Consider the following 21,202-nt stretch of genomic DNA (forward strand, 5'->3'; position numbering starts at 1 on the left):
CATCACTTACGTCAGGGTTAAACATATACTTCATAAACCCCGTCACAACCTAAGTCAACCTCAGCTGAATAAAATCGTCTGAAGGCAACGAGAATACACAGCAAAATACGTTATCGGACTGAAGGTGTTACTCTTGACCTTAATTATTCCAGTCCATTGATGCAGGCTGTGAAACGATCCATCTGATCCTGGAAATATAATAATGAAAAATGTATACTATCCATAAAATATAATATGTACACGATACATAATGTGGTTCATAATGAAGCTTACACTGTGGCTTTTTGTCTCATCCCTCTATCTGGAAAAGCCAAGCTGTGTATTGCCTGACGCTCTGGGGCTCTTGGCCTTTATAGGAACAGGAATGGCTTAAGGCAATTCTATAGAGACTATTTCAAGAATCTGACTTCGTATTCACAGAGACTCTTACATTGTTTATTTAGATATATCAATTGAATAATCTTTCTGAATATGGTTCAGATCCCTAGAACACATCGCCTAGCATCCAGTTAGACACAGGGAATATTGTTGGAGCCGCCCTATGGGCTCCAGTCTGGCCCAGTTCTCTCCTGGTTACAATGAGTGACTCAGAGACTGATGCATTCATAGGCTGGACTCCGCCGCTAGATGGGTTTGACAATCATCAACAATACAGTACAGCTATAGAAGGGTGGGGTGGGGGGGAAATTATGCGGAATATCTTGGGCTATTATCGAGAAAAAAAAAGCACAATAACGTGTGGGTGCAGTTCTCACCCGTTATGAGCTAATGTAATGTAATAAGCTTTTTTGTTGTAAGCTTGGGTCCAATGCTCAACCGTTAGAGAAATTAAAATAAATGAAAATAAAATAAACACCATAATGATATATGAAACCCTCGTCTCACGCCTTGATATTCGAAAAATCCATTCTGAGGTTGCTAAGGCCGTCTAGACCTGGCAAGAAGAGCATAATATAATATACGACATTTGACTGAAGTAATTAGGTTAGCACCTTTGGCTGCATATATTAAGTATCTGGTTCTTCAGACATCACCATTATCATCGCTACTATAAATGTCTCAATAAATTTAGTTTTTCTTTTATTTTGACGATATTTTGCAGAATGGGAGGATTTCTAAACTGAAGAGGGTTTAGATATAGCCTTCATCAACTCCATCACCACTACAGTTCTTTGACGTTAACTTGGCCCAGATATTGGCCCTTTTTGCAGCTTATTTTACGTAGTTCAATGGCAGAAAAAGACAATGGATAGCTGGGCATCCTTTCCGCAGCACTTCTTCATGGCTAGCATAATATTCTGGTGAAAATCGATTGTTATAAATCAACTCTCAGGCTGAAGAGATGGTAATTTTGGGCCAAGGTAATACAGAAAGACTATAGTGGTAAAATGTAGTCACCTGGGAACAGAAAAAACAAACAAAGATTATGCCTTTCTTTTCTCCTTTTTACTGAAGGGGTTAAAATTCTCTACGGTGAATATGATGATATTTTCTCTAGTACAATGGCATTTTTTATTTTTGTTTATCTAAAGAAAATTTTATTCAGTTTAGGGAAGAGAAATAATGCGACGGAGTTAAAGAATAGATTACTGTACCGCAGAAAAGTATATATATACTGTATATATATATATATATATATATATATATATATATATATATATATATATATATATATATATATATATATATATATGAGTTCATTTAAATCACACTGTCCACTTTGATGGTGACAGAACTCTTTCCTAAATTGGGAAAAAAAAAAAAAAAATCTTGGGATGAAAAAAGATATAATCGCAGGGTAAAAAATAAGTCATGTGAATAAAAAAAAAATAGTCATGTGATTTAAAAAATAGTCATAGGATAGAAAATAGTCATTGAGTTAAAAAAACAAAAGTTGACATTAACAAATGATCATGAGGTAAAAAGAGTAATTGGGTAAACATACAGTTTTAGGCTTATGAAGTGAAAAAAAAAAAAAAAAAAAGGCGTGGGCAAAAAATTGAAATAATTTCGGGGTAAAAAATAGTCATGAAGTAAGCAAAATCGTCATTGGATAAAAAAAAAAAACATAAATAAATATAAAAAGGCATAATAATTTTAGGATACATAATGGTGAATAAATGGCTGCAGTCCAGCAGAGACAGATAGAACCAAAAGGTCTTACCCGGTTCAGTCTGTAGGCATAACATCTGTACAGTGGAAAGAAGTTCATCATGGTAAAGCCCATACTGGCCCACTCGTCCAGAGTGATGCATCGTCCGTGGATTTCTGGTTAAGAAACATTGCGGAACATTATCAGGCTGGACTTTGAAAAGACCTGAGAGGTTGTGGAGGATAGTGGAGTGAGTTTGTGGTGGTTTTGGTGGTGGATGGTCGTGGTAGTGGTAGTGGTGTTGATGGTTTGTGGTAGTGGTGGAAGTTTGTGATGGTGATGATAGGTGGTGGTGGTGTTAGCGGATTGTGCAGGGTGATGGAAATTAATGCTGGGAGTTAGTAAAAAAAGGAATTTAGTGGTGTGGAAGCTGGTGGTTGATGTATGTGGTGGTGAAAGTTAGTGGTGGTGGAGGAAGTCAGTGGTGGTGGAGAGTAATGGTGGCGGAAGTTAGCAATGGTGGCGGAAGTTAGCGGTGGTGGTAGTTAGAGATTGGAGGTGTTACTTGCAGTGGAAGTTCGTCGTAGTGGAAGTTAGAGCCGGTGATGTTAGTGGTGGAGTGGTGGGTCTTAGAGTTTTTAGAAAACGTCATGTGGAGGAGGTGATGGTTATAATGATGTAGCGGGAGACTGTGGTGGTGATAATGATGGAGGAGGAAATTGTGGCGGTATGTGGTCGACGCGGAGATGGTGATGATGATGATAGTGCTGTAGGAGGAGATGGTGGTCGTGATGACAGTGATGGAGTCGGATATCGTGATGCTGGTGACAGTGATCGAGGAGGAGATGGTGGTGATGAGGGATGTAGGGGGAGATGGTGGTGGTGAAGGGGGGGGGATAGTGGCGCAAGGCAGAGGGGGGAAGGTGGTGGTGATGGTGATGTAGGGGCAGATGGTGATGGTACTAGTGATGCTGAGGGATATTATTGTCGTGAACGGAGGTGTGATTTTGGTGTAAGGTGGGGGCAGGACAAGGTGAAGGGGTTGTTGAGGAGCTGAGAGAGATGTAGTGATTTACTCGTATGGAGTGATGGTGATTCTGAGTGTGTTTGGTGGGAGCCACGTGGGGAATTTTGCGGTGACTGAGGTGGAGTGGACATGGTGATGTGGGTGGTGGCGGTTTTAGTAATAATATAATATGGTAATAGTAACTAGAGCTCTAGAACTGTGATACGGACAGTCACTTGTCTACACCAACTATTTGTTACGGTGATCTTGACCCCACAGGGGAGATTTTGATTTTTTTTTCTACCATGCCAGGACACATAACCTGGCACTTTCAGATTCTTTGCACAGTCTCCAGTTCTCCTGGAATCGTCGCGAGACTCTGAGGCTGGAAAAAATAATAATAATAATAATAATAACAATAATAATAATAATAATACCAGCGAGAACAATAGTCACCTACGTAGTAGGTGGACACCAATCATAACTAGTTACCTATTTTTATTGTGTAGCCACAATAAGAATGCATTGCCATAATTATTATTGATATACTGAACAAGTTTAATATAATAAGATCTGAAAACCCTAAGGTAACTTCTTGTGTAACATCAACAAGCTCTGAATACATAGGAGTCGAAAGATGCATGTGTAAAATTTACTTTTGTCTCAATAACTGTGTACTTTACTGTAACCATATTCCTTTCAGATCATAAGAGGGACCACAATTATCTGGAAAGTTACATCCTTAGAGGTTTTGTGGTTTTCACCAAAACGTGTTGCAAACACTGAGTAGATTTGATTTCAGTACTCTCACTGGGCTGAATGGTAAAATATGAAACCAGATTTATTGAACAACCTTTTGTATCATAGGATTTTCAGACAAATATCCGTATCTCAATTACTTTCTGATATATCTGAATTTCGAATATGCAGTTTTTAAAAAATGAAAATGAGTTTATGACCTTAAGAAATAGGCCAAGTTCATTTCTATTTGAGACAAGGACTTGGGTTACCCTTGGGTACCTTCATGTACATAAATATCATCAGGATCGAAGAAAAAAAAGTGCTAAGAATAATAATAACCAGAACTATGTAACTGTTCTATGGACTCTGAAGCCTGGGTAATAGTCATCAGTTACCAACTCCTATTCTGTAGACACAGTGAGGAAGCTTCGCCATTAGTATATTGAGTACGTATACTATAAACAAGATCTGAAGACCCTTAGGTAACTTCTTGTGTTACATCAACGGGATCTGAAGACAATGGTGTCGAAGAATGCATGTGTCTACTACTGTTTCTTACAATGACTTTGATTCCATCGGGGTGTTTTGATTTTTTCTTCCTATCAGCAGTGACCCATGCCTTGAAACATAACCTGGGCCCTTCAGATTCCTTGCACAGTCTCCGGTTCTCCTGCATTCGTTCTGAGACTCTGAGGCGAGAATAATAAGAAACTGAGGGGAAACTATAATCTCACCTACTACCTAGGTGGAGACTGATAATAATAGTAATAATGATGATAATAATAATAGTAATAATAATAATAATAATAACTAATAATAAACAAGAAGCTTCGCCATTTATATGGCAAAGCTTAACTAGAATTTTAGACAGTACCCCTCAGAGGCAATTACTGATCTCAGCATATAAGAATATTGTTTTTTGTAATAATTCAAAAACTCTTGGTCAGACTGCACCCAAAATTATGCAGACGTTGGTCCAGGGCCGAGGAGTACCTCATTTATGATTTTTTTTTTCCTGTACAGAAGATTAAAAATTACTGAAAAATGGGATGTCCTAAATATCGCACTGTCAGGCATCAATGACCGTTTATTCCTTCATACAAATGTCTGGAAAATAATTTTATCGCGAGATCACCACGCATGCTGATGTATATATAGTCGTTCTGGAGAAAACTGATGTTGAAAATTCATGATTTTTGGACACTTCTGAACCTGTGATCTTGAAAAGTAGGTCAACATCGCAGAAACTGGTTCAGCATAGTAGGGTCGTTCTGCTGTACATCCTCAATAAGTGTGATGAAAATTTGAGGAAAAGGGACAGAATAATAATAACATAAATAATGACGGATACAAAGATATCCACCTACTTCATCAGGTGAAGATCAACTAGAAGACTGTAACCTTAAGAGACAGTTACTGATCTCCACCAGTGAGAACATTGCTAATCTTAATTTTTTTTTTTTTTTGGCTATAACTCAAAAACGGTTGGTAAACCTGCCACCAAAAAGTATACAAACCTTGTCCAGGACCAAACAAAACTTTTAGGGCCACGATGTGCCTCATTTAAGTTTTGGGTTATCCTATACAAAAGAGCAGTAGAAAAGTGTTGAAAAGAGGGTTGTCCGAAGTATTGTAATATCACGCATGAATGACCAAATATTTTCCTCACAAATGTTTGGAAAAGAACAGAGAGGTTTTAGGAAAGCAAGAGGTTGCATAGATCAGATATTCATTCTTAGATCTTTAATGGAAAAGTTTCTAGAGAAAAGAATGAAGTTGTATGATGCCTTCATGGATTTGGAGAAAGCATATGACAGGGTGGATAGACAAAAATTGAAGAAAGTATTAAAAATTTATGGAGTTGATGGGAAGTTCTTCAATGCCGTGAAGATTATATATGAGGGTGCTAAGGAAGCAGTGCACGTCGATAGTGAACTGAGTTAATTTTTCTGTTGGAACTTTAGATTGAAACAGGGATGTATCATGAATTCATGTTTGTTCAATCTGTATGTGGATGAGGTTATAAATGAGATACAAAGTGAGGAAGTAGATGTTGGAGTGGCCCTAGTAAGAGAGGGCAGTGAGTGGAAACTCCCTGTACTGTTGTTTGCAGATGATACTGTGTCAAATGAAGACGAAGGGGAGCTGCAAGGATTGGTGAATGTGTTTGGGAGAATGTGTAAGAAACGGAATCTAAAAGTGAATGTTGGTAAAGTTATGGTCTTCGAGAGAAATGAAGTCACTGAATGTACAAAGAGGCTGGATGAGGAGGAAATGGAAAATGCGAGCGTGTTTAAGTACATGGGTAATATGATGAGTAACGATGGAATTTAAAAGGTGAATTGCTTGAAAGAGTACAGCAATGAAGAAAGGTTGCTGGCTCCTTGAAAGCAGTGATAAGAAACAATGAAGTGAGCATGGAAGTGAAAAAGTTACTGCATGACAGTATTGTGCTGCCAGCTATAACGTATGGAAGTGAAGTTTGGACCTCGTTGGAGGGACACAAGTCAAGAGGGAGAGCAGTGGAAATGAGTTATTTCAGAGGAGCATGTGGAGTTACACGGAGAAACAGACTGACAAATGAGGAAGAGGTGGAGCGTTGTGGTGTGGATGTGGATGTGATAGGAACCGATGGGAGAAATACACTGAGGTGGTTTGGCCATGTGGTCAGAATTGAGAGCGAGAGGCTGACGAGGAGAGTGTATGTGCGTGAGGTGGAGGAGGGGGAGAGGAAGGGGGAGGCCAAGGATGAGATGGAGGTATGGAGTGGAGAGGTATATGAGAGAGGGAGGTGTTAGCTGGAAGAAGCGCAGTGAATGATGGGGGACAGGGCGACATGGAGGCGATTGGTTTGTGGCCACCCCTTACGGGATTAAGGCGTCTGGCTATAGACAGAAATACTGCTGTACTTCAGTTTTTTTTCTTTTTTTTAAGTCGAGAAAACTATGGACAAATTGCTGACAAAAGTAATATACATCTGGGCCAGGTCTAGACAAAGCTTCATAAGCCAGAAAGTGGCTCATTTATGTGTGTGTATTTTGTTTTCTTGTATGGAAGAACAATTGAAAAATATTAAAATGTTGGATGTCCGAAATGTTTTAAAGTCACACATGAATGGTGTTCAAATTTTTCCATATCAAATTATTATTTATATTTTTTTATGCAAAGAAGAAGGAACCAAAGACCGAGAGCCCGCAAGATTGTTCCCTAAAAGAGAGAGAGAGAGAGAGAGAGAGAGAGAGAGAGAGAGAGAGAGAGAGAGAGAGAGAGAGAGAGAAGCAAAATTTTAGATTCGTTCATTTCGAGATGCCTGGACACAATTCATTTGAAAGACTGAAGATCATAGGCAGTAGGAAATACAGACAGGGTAACTGTTCCGGAGTCGATCTGTTGCATTCATGAAGGACTGGGAGTAACGGTTAATTGTTGCATTAGAGATCTGGACGGAAAGAGATAATAGTTTGTTCCTAGATCGGTGTTACATGCCCGCCATAGTGATGTACGGATGAAAGCAGACAGTACAGAGGAGCAGTGACCATTGAAGTAGCGATAGAAGAAAGATAAAAATGCAACAGTGCAGCAAAGAGACAGGGGTACAGTGAAGCCAGTAAGAGGAGGGGAATTAAAGAGACGAAAAACCTTTGACTCCCCCTTGTTGAGAAGAGCTGTGTGTGGGAAGCCTCAACACACATGAAAGTTGTACTTTACACCGGGGCGAATAAGACCCGTGTATAAGCCAACAACTGTGCAGGGGTAAAGAAGGCACGTAGTCGGCTTAGCACACCTAATCTCTTTGAAGCAGATTTTACGAGAGAGATAATATGATCTTTCGAAGATCATATTAGAATGAAACCCCAAGTATGTTTAGAGATGACGCATGATTGAGCCGAGTATTAAAAAATTAGATGATACTCGGCGAAAATTTTGTCCAGTTGAAAGATGTAAGAACTGAGTTTTCAATGCATAATATACAACAAGATTACATTCACCCTAATGAGAGATACAAGCCAAGTCAGAAATTAGGTGTGCCATGGCATCATCGTTTGCTTGTTGAAGTAACTGCTGAGCTGGAAGCTATGGGATGCAATTGAAAAGGTGAAGGGTGAAGTCATCAGTATATGACTGGATCAGGGAGATGTACAGCTTTCGTCACTGACGAACAGAAACAAGAGAGCTAGTGATACAACAGAGTCCTGAGGAACGTCACTATTCATAGGTCTAGGAGAAGAATTGTGCTGAGCTACAACAGCAGCTATCAAAAAGGATTTTTTTTTTTTACGTGTCCAACTCCGGGAAAAAGGCTTCAGGGCCTACTCCCAGGTCCCAGTAGTCCTTCCTAGGGCCCGGTAGTCCTACATCTCCACATATAACCACTGCGGCACTAACACACACCATCCATATTGAATACATGCTAGGACTGTCTCATACAGGACTGGTGTACTGGTATTAGCGGGGGTAGTTTTATGACATGTCCGCGGGTCATCTGGTAGATCAGAAAAATTTGCTTTTTAAGAAACTGAAGTCCTTAAACTGTTCCTTGCCCCAGCCGGGATTCGAACCTGAGTCCATTAGGACTGCAAGCTGCCTCTCTACCGATTCTGCCACCGCCTCCTCCAATTAAGGGGATAGAAACCGTAAGTGGGCAGACTGGAAATTAAAGATTTATGCCAGGCTTGATCGAAAGCCACTGAGATTTTTTTTTTTTTTTATAAATAACAGAACGGAGGAAGGAAAACCAAATGGGTAAAAAAAAATAATCCATACACCAGATTACTGGTGTCCTCTGTTCATAAAATATCTGTAACAGTTAGACTTGAACAGTTGTGGGTTGAAATTTGGAGGAAAACAACTCTGGGGAAGCGAGTTCCAGAGAGATGCAGTTCGGGGAATGAAAGAATTCTGGTAGGCAGAAGTTCTGCAATATGGCTGAGTGACATTCCAGTCATGAGCTCTACCACATGCCCATGTAGCACGAGGGAAGGCATGGAGAGGTGGCACCATGGACGCAACTTCGTCTGAGCATTTGCCAAAAAAATATCTGTAAAATAATGCAAGGGAGGCAACATTCCTTCTTACTTGCAGGGGAGGTAGTTTATATGTAATGGCTGGGTTGTTAATTATTCTAACGGCTTTATTCTGAATTTTGTCTAGTTGTCTTAATGCAACCTCTCCACAACCATTCAACAAGGGTGAGCAATATTCAAGCTGATGTCAATTACAATGCCAAATCTTTCGCCGAAGTCCCGAAAGTAGGATGACCAGGAGTCTGAAATGTAGGTGACAAGATTGCCAGTGGAGCGTCCCTGGTAGAGCCCAGACTGACAATCAGGAAGAAAGTTATGCTAAAAAAAGATCCTTAACTTTGCTTTAATGAGAAGAGCCTCAAAGACTTTTGAAATACAAGATGTTACAGCAATTAGGCGATAGTTAGAGGGCTGGAAATGACCACCCTTCTTTGCAACAGGTTGAATGAGAGAAAACTTCCAGCAAGAAGAATAGGTACAAGTTGATGGACAAAGGTGAAAGAGTTTACCTAGGCAAGGTGTAAGCACAGAAACACGGTTTTTGAGGACAATAGAAGGTACCCCATCGGGGCCATATGCCATTTATTGCAGATAATATATCAATTGAAGATATTCTGATATGAGCCAGGAAGTCAGAGGGTGGAAGTGATGGAGTACCAGCACCGGAGTCGTCTAAGGTGGAACTGGAGGAGAATGTCTATGTGAAGAGTTCTTTATCAGCAGAAGAAATAGATATAGGACCATTATGGTGGAAAAAAGGAGGTAAGGATGATGAGGGAAAGTTGTTATAAAGGTTTTTGGCAAGGTGCCAGAAGTAGTGGGAAGAATTTGAGATGCAGAGTTCAGAGCATTTAGTATGAATCAAATCATTTGTAGCAGTGCGAAAAACAGACGTAGCACGATTCCGGAGAGAATCATAAAAGGGCTGAGATTCAGGGATGAGTTGGCTCCGATACCTTTTGTTGGCCTTCTCCTTGTTGTGGATACCACTAAAATTAGCGTGAATAAACCATTTTTTTTTTTCCATTAGTCACAGGATACGGGAAATGAATGTATGCTTCCATACCTAAGAGAAAAATCTCTGTAATGCACAAGGCACATTCAGATGGCACTCAGTCTTGCAAACAATAATCATTCCAGGGAAAATAAAAGTACGGCCTGAGGGTCATCCAACCAGCAGCTCGAAAGTGCCACAGTTGCCGCTCCTTGTGAGAGTACACAGGCCTTGCTGGAGCAATAGGACAGTTTAAGGTGATAAGGTTGTTATCGGAGGAGCCAAATGGAGAGTAAAGATTAGTAGCATTAGCAGAAGGATTAGTTGTAAGGAAGAGGTCAAGTATGTTGGAACTCTCTCCAAGGTGGATAGGGATACGGGTAGAATGCTGGACAAGCTGCTCTAGAAAAGGTGTAGGCTTGTTCACCAAGTGGATCAGTGACGGGAGAGGAGAGTCAAAGGCGTTGGTGAACATTGAAATAAAAAAGAGTGGAGAGTTCAGAGAAAGGAGAAATTGATAGGATGTTCCACCATGAGAATAAGATAGTCAAAGAATGTTTCATTTTCAGTAGAATTAGGGGACAAGTCAACAGCACAGATATAATTAGTCAGAGAATGGCAGGATAGCCGAAGCCAGAGTGCAGAAAATTCAGAACAGCCATGTTCAGGAACCTGAGAGGAGGATATGTTGATGTGTATACATACACAACAGCCAACTTTGGCTTTGAAGTAAGTATAGAGAATATAGGAGGACACGAAGAAGGGTTAGCTATAAGTCACCTCAGACATCAGAGAAATTACCAATATGCCGGGAATTGAACCAGGGACTCTCAGGTGAGAGCCAGGCATATTGGTAATTTCTCTGATGATTTTTCCTGTGTAAAAATACAGGTTCTCTCTTCACCTCAGACAGTCGAGTCTCAGGGAGGAAGGGAAGGGGAGGTTTAGAATAGAAGTTGTTCTGTTCAACAGAGAGAAAGTTAGTGGTAAGGCCGCGAATATTGCAGAATCGAAGAGGGGAATCAGACTGTGGTCCCAGGCATCTCACTTGGGCATCACTGGAAGAGGGGTAGATGGTGGGGGCATTCATGCCCCCCTCCCCACTTCCCTGGGGATTCCAAGGCTTACTGGGAGTTGGGGTGCCATATTTTAAATTAAGTTTTGAGTATGACATGTAGTGTGTATTATGCATGAAGAGGAACTTGCTCTGGAGAGCATGCTGTCCTACCCTCTATGGTACTGAAACACTGAAAATGTTCAGCAAATGGGGATGGTTAGTAGCTAGTCCCGAGGGCTGATGAAACGGGAGCTCGTTGTCCACACTGCCACGAAAAGGTATACAGACCTAGTCCAACACCAAACAAAACTTCTAGGGCCAAGAGGTGCCCCATTCATTTTTTTTTTCCTTTACTGAAGACAAATTGTATGGTATTGGTAAGTGGGTTATCTGAAATATAATGTCACACATGAACGACCTTCAGATTTTTTTCATGCACGTGTTTGGAGATTAATTATATCACGTCATTTCCCTCCATGTTCAGATACCTATAATAGTTTTGGAGCAAAGGTAACTGGATTTTTTTTTTTTTTTTTTGGGGGGGGGACCTGTTACCGAGAAAAGGAGGTCAGGGTCACTGGAAATGGGCCAGTGTAATAGGGTCATGGTGATTTACATCCGCAACAAGTATCATGAAAATCGGAGACAAAAAGTGCAGGAATAATAATAATAATAATAATAATAATCATAAAAATTATGGAGATCAATAAAAATAATAATGTCTACAAATATCTTCGCCTTCTGTGATATGGTGATATGTGGAGGTTAATAAAACGAGAAGACTGTATCTGTCAGAGACAGAGCTACCGTCTACCGACCTACACACCAATGGGGATTTTGCTGACAGACATAAATGACGTTTTTCGTAATAACTAAAAAACTGTTAGTCAGACTGCCACCAAAATGTATACAGAACTGGTCCAGTACTAGACAAAACTTGTAGGACCAAGAAGTGCCTCAGTTATTCTTTTTTTTTCCCCTGTACGGAAGTACAATTGAATAATGTTGAAAAGTGGTGTGTACGAAATATCGTAATGCCACGCGTGAAAAATCTTAAATTTCTTTTCCATGCAAGTTGGAAGTAATTTTATCACGGGTATCCCTTCCATGTTATGTACACCCGAGATACTAAATTCGCGACCACGTACCCTAGGTGTCTTTTTTTTTTTTTTTTTTTTTTTTTTAAATAACAGAACGGAGGAAGGAAAAACAAATGGAAAAAAAAATCCATACACCAGACTACTGGTGTCCTCCATTCATAAAATATCTGTAACAGTTAGACTTGAACAGTTGTGGGTTGAAATTTGGAGGAAAACAACTCTGGGGAAGCGAGTTCCAGAGAGATGCAGTTCGGGGAATGAAAGAATTCTGATAGGCAGAAGTTCTGCAATATGGTTGAGTGACATTCCAGTCATGAGCGCTACCAGATGCCCGTGTAGCACGAGGGAAGGCATGGAGAGGCGGCACCATGGACGCAACCTTGTCTGAGCACTTGCCAAAAAAATATCTGTAAAATAATGCAAGGGAGGCAACATTCCTTCTTACTTGCAGGGGAGGTAGTTTATATGTAATGGCAGGGTTGTTAATGATTCTAACAGCTTTATTCTGTATTTTGCCTAGTTGTCTTAATGCAACCTCTCCACAACCATCCCACAAGGGTGAGCAATATTCAAGCTGAGAGTGCACATGACTCTTATAAATTATAGCTAACTGCTCATCGGTGAAGAAGTTACAGACTCTGTACAATAATCCAAGTTTCTTTGAGGCGGCCTTAGCAAGTGATCTGACATGAGAGGTCCAGTTGAGGGCACTGTTAAGTGAGACACCAAGAATTTCAATACTTTTGTAGATGGGAATATTAGTGGCACTGAAGGTAATGTACGAATCTGGCAATATCTGTCTATTAGTAAACTGTATATATTTAGTTTTACTAGCATTAAAAGAGACAAGGTTGTTTTGTCCCCATTCACTGATTGTAGCTAGATCTTGATTTATGGAGATGGCTGTACTGAGTTGAGAGGTGGAGATATTAGACTTTGTAAATGGATGTCTGAGTGTGAATGAACTATGTAGTGTTGAGTCATCTGCATATGAGTGAACGGGATTGTGAGTGACAGATAAGAGATCATTAATATGAACCAGAAATAGGGTTGGCGCCAGAACTGATCCCTGCGGCACGCCGGCGTTAACTGAGTGGAAATTCTAATATACATCATCTACTTTTACTCTTATTTTCCTGTCACTAAGATAAGAAGAAATCAAAGGCACAAAAGACGTTAGTCCATAGCAAGGGAGTTTGGACAGCAGGGAACGGTGCCATACTCTGTCAAAAGCTTTAGAGATATCAAGAGCTACTGCATGAGTTTCTCCAAAAAGATCAACTGTGCTGGTAACACTGTGTGGGGGAGGGGCCAAAGTACGTGGAACATATCCCCCGTCCCCCTCATAATCCGTATCAGGTTTGGTTTGGTTTCGTAAGATTCATCTGCAATAATGGATGCCATCGACATGGGGTTACTTATCCTAGATATACTTATCACCTAAATCAGTGGAAGGGAAGTGAGACAGCATATTATTAGTTGCGGCATTGAGCACTACGGCTTGTATGGAGCGGTAACTGATTCGGATGACGCTACAGGCATCACTGATTCATCCGATATATCGTGTTAATGGCACCTACGAATTCTGGCCACCAGCAAACATGCCTCAAGACCCTCGATAAGTAAGCAGACATTACTGCTTGTTTCTTGTTGCCAAGAAACAAGCAGTAATGTCTGTTGATGCCATAGTAGAGGATGAAGGCGTGTCCCAGACAACAGTAAAAAAATGGTGGAGGAGGTGGCAAGCAGAAGGCGATCTATGCGACCATCCGAGGAGTGGGAGACCGAGAAAAACAACACCTGATGACGACCGCAGAATCATTTGGCAGGCAACAAGGACACCTATCATCAGTGCTGTGCAAATCAAGGAGCAACTGCAGTTACAAGTGTCCAGGCAGACATTATGCAAACGCCTTCATGAAGACGGTGTTCATCACAGGATTCCTGCTGAGAAAGAAGTGTTAACTGAGAGACATCGGAACAGCCGCCTTTTGTTAGCACATCACGTGAACAATGGCCTTGATTTCTGGGGGCCAGTGATATTCTCCGACGAGAAATCATTTTCAGTTACTACACACGGACGCCCTCATTGTTGGCGACGCAATGGAACCAGATACAACCGCGAAAACATCTATGAAGTAGCACGTAATGGCCATGTGACGTGCAACGTGTGGGGCTGGGTCCATCTATCCGGTGTGGGTGAATTGGTTGCTATCGACGGCGACTGACTGAGGAGAAATGTACTGAAATATTAGAGGAAGTAATGGTCCCTACAGTTGATGCTATGGCTACACTTTATCCTGAACGGATTCTTTTCATGCAGGTTATTATATTAAATACTGTCGACTCCATGTCAATAATCATGGGATATAGTCACCTGTTATTTGAACTTATCATGTGGTATAGCCTAGAGTACACATATTCAACACATTTATAAATTATTAACTGAGCATTACCTATGATAATGCCACATTTTCCATAACAGGCCATCATTATTCATGTGTATTTGTATCATTCTTAGGACTACTGCCCAGTTCATACTGCAAGGTTCGTAAGCCGATGGTTCAGGGACCAGCCGGACATAGATCTGCTGCCGTGGCCAGCTAAAGCTGCGGATTTAAATCCAGTACAGAACTGGTGGGCGATGATGGTTAGTACCTGGCAACAGGGAAAAGACAGGACATCCGACGCACTTGTGCAGCACAGTATGCTTGAGTGGGAACAACTTAGGAGACGTCAGGGTGATATCTACAACTTTGTTGTTTCATTCCCATCAAGACTACAGGAATTTATTAACAACGACGGTGGATGGACACATTATTGATATAATTAAAACATCTATGTCTCACAACAGATAATGAAATAAAGTTTCATCCTGCATATTTATTGCGTGTCTGTATTTAACAATGTTGAGCAGAATCCTGCTCACAATAGCCATCTTCTAATAAAGTGTCATATATTACACCTATTTAGTATTTGTCTTTACCAATGTTGAGCGGAATTCTGCTCCACGTTACTCCGACTCCTCCACCACACAGTGTTATATCGTGGATGAATCAGTGACACCTGTATCGTTATCCCAACCAATTACCGCTCCATACAAGCCGTAGTATTAAAAGCTCAACGCTGCAACTAATAATACGCATGTCTCACTTCCCTTCCACTGATTTAGGTGATATGTATATCTAGGATAAGTAACCCCATGTCGATAGCGTCCATTATTGCAGACAAATCTTACGAAACCAAACCAAACCTGATACGGATTATGAGGGGGACGGGGGATATGTTCTACGTACTCTGGCCCCTCCCCCACACAATGTTACCAACACATTTGACACAGACACCTAGGGTACGTTGTCGCGAATTTACTATCTCGCGCGTACCTAGAATGGTTCTTGAATAAAGTGAGGTTGAAAATTCATCATTCTTGGACATATCTGAACCTGTGACCTTGAAAAATAGGTCAAAGTCATTTAAACTCGGTCAGTGTAATAGGGTCATGGGGCTGTACCTCCTCAAAAAATATGGTGAAAATCAGTGACGAAAAGTGTCTGAATAATAATAATGATAAAAACAATGAAGAGAACAAACAATAGGTAGGGATCCATGATGATGATGATAATAATCATGATGATGATGATGATCATCATCATCATCATCATAATAATAATAAATCACAATGAAATATTTTGTTTCCTGTTTAGGGGATACGCCAAGCGATCCACATATATATATATATATATATATATATATATATATATATATATATATATATATAGCTCCTTCTGTGATGTGGGGAAGGCTCACTCTGCTGGTGTGGAGAAAAGAGGCTTTGGTTCCTCTGTGAAATTAGTAACCAACAATACAACTCATGAGCGTAAAAAAAAAGTTATATGAATCGCAAAAGGCATATAGGAGAGTTGAAAATGACACTGGATAAACACTGCATAGTAATGCTGACTGAGCCGTCCCCGGAGCAGCCGAGAAATGGATGGGCAATATTTGAACAACCCTGCACTAGAGTTTATGAAAAGGATGGCGATATTTGGTATTAATCAACCCTTCCCTTCTCGATGATGGATTTTTTTTTTATTCCAGCTGAGAGAGAGAGAGAGAGAGAGAGAGAGAGAGAGAGAGAGAGAGAGAGAGAGAGAGAACTAACTTACCATCCAGTGCTGAAGAGAATTTCTTTATATTAATATGGGCGTTGAAAAACTCAGAACATTCAGAGGCATAACCAGGCATGGTTTTGAGAATCTGGTCGCTCATCTCATGGTGGAGTTTATCCAGGATCTGTGGAAATAGTTATAAGGAATCTTAAGTATTTGGCCATAAGGGTGCATCTTGACTGCAAGGGGTCAAGCGGAGAAGAGCGAGAGTTGAGGTGGGATGAAGTTTGAACGTTCGTACTCGAGGCGAGTAGGCAGGTGTTGCCATTGCAACGTCAACACGTCACGCTTGGGAACTGCAGGCGGCACGATCCCTGACGCTAAAAAAGAAAAAAAAATGGCATTCCTAAGAAAGTCAAAGCTGCTCAAAACAGTATGGTGGAGTACAAACTGCATCATGAAAGACACATCTTACCCTACAGTAGACAGGAACTGAACCAGCAAAATGATGTTTAATTACCACCTATCGAGAAAGCCAGATGAACGTGAGTTTGCTTTTGGATTTACGACAAAATCTAAGAGTAATGAATAAAATCTAGACATTTTCTGATAAAGCTCAATAGTTCACTAAATCTGAATGTATCCTACAACACGATTACTGAAGGAGTAAGGTGCTCTAGCTAGTCCCGTAGTTGCTGTGAAAGACAGTCGTGGCAATTTGTGGTTCTCCAACTCAACAGAAGAAAGTTACCCCATAACAGAAAAAGATGTGAGGGCCACTTGCAGAGTACTTTTGTTCAGATGAAGATACAGTACCTTGGCAAAAGCATGTAACTTTTTCTTGGTTACCCAAAAGTAGAGCTTTGCAGTAGTCCTAACATTTTATTGGCCTAATTTTCAGTCTAATATCTTCACCACCTCTCTCAGTAAGTTTTAAATTTTGATTTGCATTTTAATTGAAATTCATCCACACACACACATAAGAGATTACCACTAGATGAATATGTGTATGAATATCCAACATAAACTGAATAGACACATTTTCTTCCCCCTCCAGTTCTCTTCCACTCCTGCTCAGTAAATGTACTTTCACTGTTCGTCATATAGCATGTGACATGTCTCCCATACAGAGAGTTTTAGTGAAATCTCAGTATGAAGCTGCTCTATATCCACCCTGCTCAAGTGGGTTCAAGCAAGTGAACTCAAGCGGGCTTGTGCTAGTGCCTGCTTGCAGCCGCTGGCAGTGCGGCCACGTGTATGAGTTACTGTGGTTTAAAACCTCCTGCCTCAACCTGCTCTCACTCGCAACCGCCCGTCCACTCTCAGTCTGAACACACTCTAACACAGCACCACCACAGAACAAAATGGCAGTAAATAAGGAAGGTAAGAAAGAGGCGTTAGTACGTTCCTAAACACACAATAATACCACTCGCAGAAATGACCAAATAATTATTTTCTCTCCCATCCTCCTTTCATAATCAGACTTGGGTAACCTTATTACGATACTGCTAGAGGTCACATGGTTAAAAGAAATAAAAAAATACAAAATAAAACCAAAATTTTACAGTTATGTCTTGCAGGCTGGGTCTGGGTGGAATATCTCTTCTCGTTTTATACATAACAGGATAAGACAATAAGAAAAGATAACTGCAGTAGGCCAGTTGGCTCATGCTAGGCAGCTCCTACAGGAGTGTGACCAAACTACTAGAATAAAACAGAGATAGCAAAGAAGGCTTTCCTCTGTCCAAGAAACCCGCCTGCCGAAAGAGGAAAAGGTGAGAACAAAAAGAAAAGAAAAACACGGAGAGAAAAACTGACTTGGAAATTTTAGAACAGAGTCTGAACGGAAATTCATGGACGCAGAATAAATCAGCTAATAATCAAAACATTAATGATTAAGCCACTCGAACTGATGGTAGTAAAATAAATCTGCTAATCACTAAAGCATAAAGGTATAACCCAATCAGATTGTGCCTATTGAGCCAGACCTCACTAAAGCAAGGTAAATGTATCCTGACTCCTTATTTTTTTTCAATTTACGGTAAGTCCGGTACAGGAGAGGAAACCCTTCACGTGGTGGCACCAATATGACCAGCTGGCTCCACTGTTTTCCTTTCATTAATTTTTTGTTTATGTGTTCGACTCTGGGCATGGGCTTCACAACTTCCTCCTATGGCCCAGTAGTCCTACATACCATACACCTTTACATGTCACAACTTCGGCGGTAACACCCACCGTCCATATTGAATACATGCTAGGGCTGTCTCATACAGGACTGCTGTACTGGTATACCCCTACTTTAACTCACACTCTATCCCCTAAAAAGAGGATGGTGGTCAGCAGAAGGGTAACATCAGCCTACAGTCCAGGGCTCATTCAGATGAGTCTGGGGTTGCAACTGCTACAGCAAATCCCACCACTACGGTATGTCCGATGACAGGGTGCAGTGATGTTCATCAATAATTAGTAGTATATTTTACGATAACTTTTGTTCATAACATTTATTAACGAGTGTCATGGCTTTGATTTATTTTTCACATTATTCACTTGATTTTCATCGTGCAGCATCTTATAACTGTAGTGTAGATAAACGTATTTTCAGTCAGCCATATATACAACTGAACCCCTTCAGTACAAATGTTATATATATATATATATATATATATATATATATACTTGTAGATGTTTAGTGCAACATTAAAGGATTCACAGAAACTTCCCCCCCCCCTCCCAAAATATGAACAGAAGTCAGTGAGAAATGCAGATAAATTAATAAGAACATAAATTGATTAATTAAAATTCGCCAGTGGATTATCCCTGACTGAATCCATACCGACGGTCAGAGAAAAGTTTACAAGTAGAAAGTTGCCTTAAACTTGCTTCAGAATCATTATATTTAAGACAGACTCAAAGGCTTTAGAAATACAAGAGATGAAACTGTTTTGCTGATAACAACAGGTTTGACTGATTGATTGGTGGAAGAAATTTTCCTGGCGTTTCAACAGGCACAGTTAAATGCCTCCTGATTTCAGTTATAACTACTTAAAATAAATACAAAATAGACACGAAGATACGACTAAAGTAAAAACTAAAAAGCAATCAAGTCATTATATGTTATATCTATCTATCTATCTATCTATCTCTATATCTATATATATATATATATATATATATATATATATATATATATATATATATATATAGGGTGTAACGCGACGTATGACAAAAACTTACACCAATGATCTATCATGTAATTCTGAGTATATTTTGTTCTATAAACATATGCTCTCCGCGACCCCAGTTCAGTACCCAGCATTCAGCCGTTTTGTGAAAAAGCTCGTCTCTTGCATGTGCCATTGGGTGAGAGTTTCGCAGGGCGACGGGAGACGAGTATTATTAGTTTATACTGTACTATACATAAAAATCCCATATCCTATCAGTACACACGAGTTTTAAAAGAAACTTTACGTAGTCTATTGATTCTTTAACATCAAGTCGTGCATTCATGCAATTCTTTTGCACATATCGACTGTAATTAAGGATTAAATTCAAATTTTATGGCTTGCATGGGAGTAGGGAGGGAGGGAGGAGAGGCTGGTGTGTTGCTGCCAGTATTTGGTTTGTTGGATCTTGCTACCAGTATTAACATAACACCCACAGCTCATTCAGTGAATAAACGTTATTCTAAAGGGAGATTAGCCTCACTTTAAGTCAGGAAGAATTTTATTAATCACAATTTTTCTGCTGCAAGTAAACGTGGCGCAACTGGGTATCTCCACCTGTGTTCCTCTCTGCAGCAATATTATCGCAAAATCCGTAAAAAAATACACGATATCTGCATATTCTTCATTGCTGTACGTACGTGGCATGCTGTTTCATGAACATGTGAAGCTGAACCCGGTGAACAACAGAACCCGGAGAACAGTATTTAAAGTGTGTCCTCCCCTGCAAATGTTCCCGTTCAAATGACAGTGGACGCAGGGTTGCCAAGTCCTTATCATCAGTCTCGCTAGTTTAGTCCTGAAAACTTGCTAGAATGTCGCTAGATAATAAACACTGCAAAACATCGCTAGAAAATACGATAAAAAAAATCTCTAGAATATCACCTAAAAATGGCAAAAATATCCAGAATATAGCTAGATATCATGTTGCCAGATGTTAGTGCCGCAAGTAGAAGCAAGAAAATAGGTCTAGCAACATAGTCGTTACATTGGCAATCCTGTGTCACTGTTCTCACGTCAGCATATGAAAAAAAATGGTGCCACGTTTACTTGGAACAAAAAATTTTTTATGAATAATAATATTACTCCTGACTTAAAGTGATCCTAGTCACTCGGTACGGTAATGTTCTTTCACTGAATGAGCTGTGGGTGTTATGATAATACTGGTAGCAACATCCAACAAACCAAATATTACATAACTGGCACAACACACCAGCCTCTCTTCCCTCCCTCCCTACTCCCATGCAAGCCATAAAATTTGAATTTAATCCTTAATTAGTCGATATGTGCAAAAGAATTGCATGAATGCATGACTTGATGTTAAAGAATCAATAGACTACGTAAAGTTTCTTCTTAAAACTCGTGTGTACTGATAGGATATGGGATTTTTATGTATAGTACAGTATAAGCTAATAATACTCTTCTCCCGTCGCCCTGCGAAACTCTCACCCAATGGCACATGCAAGAGACGAGCTTTTACACAAAACAGCCGAATGCTGGGTACTGAACTGGGGTCGCAGAGAGCATATGTTTATAGAACAAAATATACTCAGAATTACATGATAGATAATTGGTGTAAGTTTTTGTCATACGTCGCGTTACACCCTGTATATATATATATATATATATATATATATATATATATATATATATATATATATATATATATATATATATATATATATATAAGCAAACAAAAAAGCGCATAAAAACATTTAATATACGAGTGATCACCCTTCTTAGATACAGGCTGAATGAGAGCAAATTGGGAGAGAGAGAGAGAGAGAGAGAGAGAGAGAGAGAATGTGTGCTTTTTGAGTGTAGGTAAATGTACAAAATAAGTTAACTAACACACCCT

At 40.0% G+C, this 21,202-nt stretch overlaps 1 protein-coding gene and 1 long non-coding RNA gene across 2 annotated transcripts in view; both read right to left on the reverse strand.

Annotated features, from left to right (window-relative positions):
- Positions 1-21,202, reverse strand: part of LOC145395435 (uncharacterized) — a 310,749-nt gene that overhangs the window by 207,947 nt on the left and 81,600 nt on the right. The gene's annotated exons all lie outside the window — the stretch shown is intronic.
- LOC145395452 (uncharacterized) lies at positions 144-18,954 on the reverse strand. Its single transcript, XR_013896617.1, has 4 exons — positions 18,946-18,954; positions 16,181-16,307; positions 2,165-2,268; positions 144-188 (listed from the first exon to the last, which is right to left on the reverse strand). It is a non-coding gene; the product is annotated as an uncharacterized LOC145395452 (long non-coding RNA).

This window comes from Coenobita brevimanus, chromosome 31 (assembly GCF_032717465.1).
Source record: "Coenobita brevimanus isolate Jiangsu-jjx chromosome 31, ASM3271746v2, whole genome shotgun sequence".
NCBI lineage: Eukaryota > Metazoa > Arthropoda > Malacostraca > Decapoda > Coenobitidae > Coenobita > Coenobita brevimanus.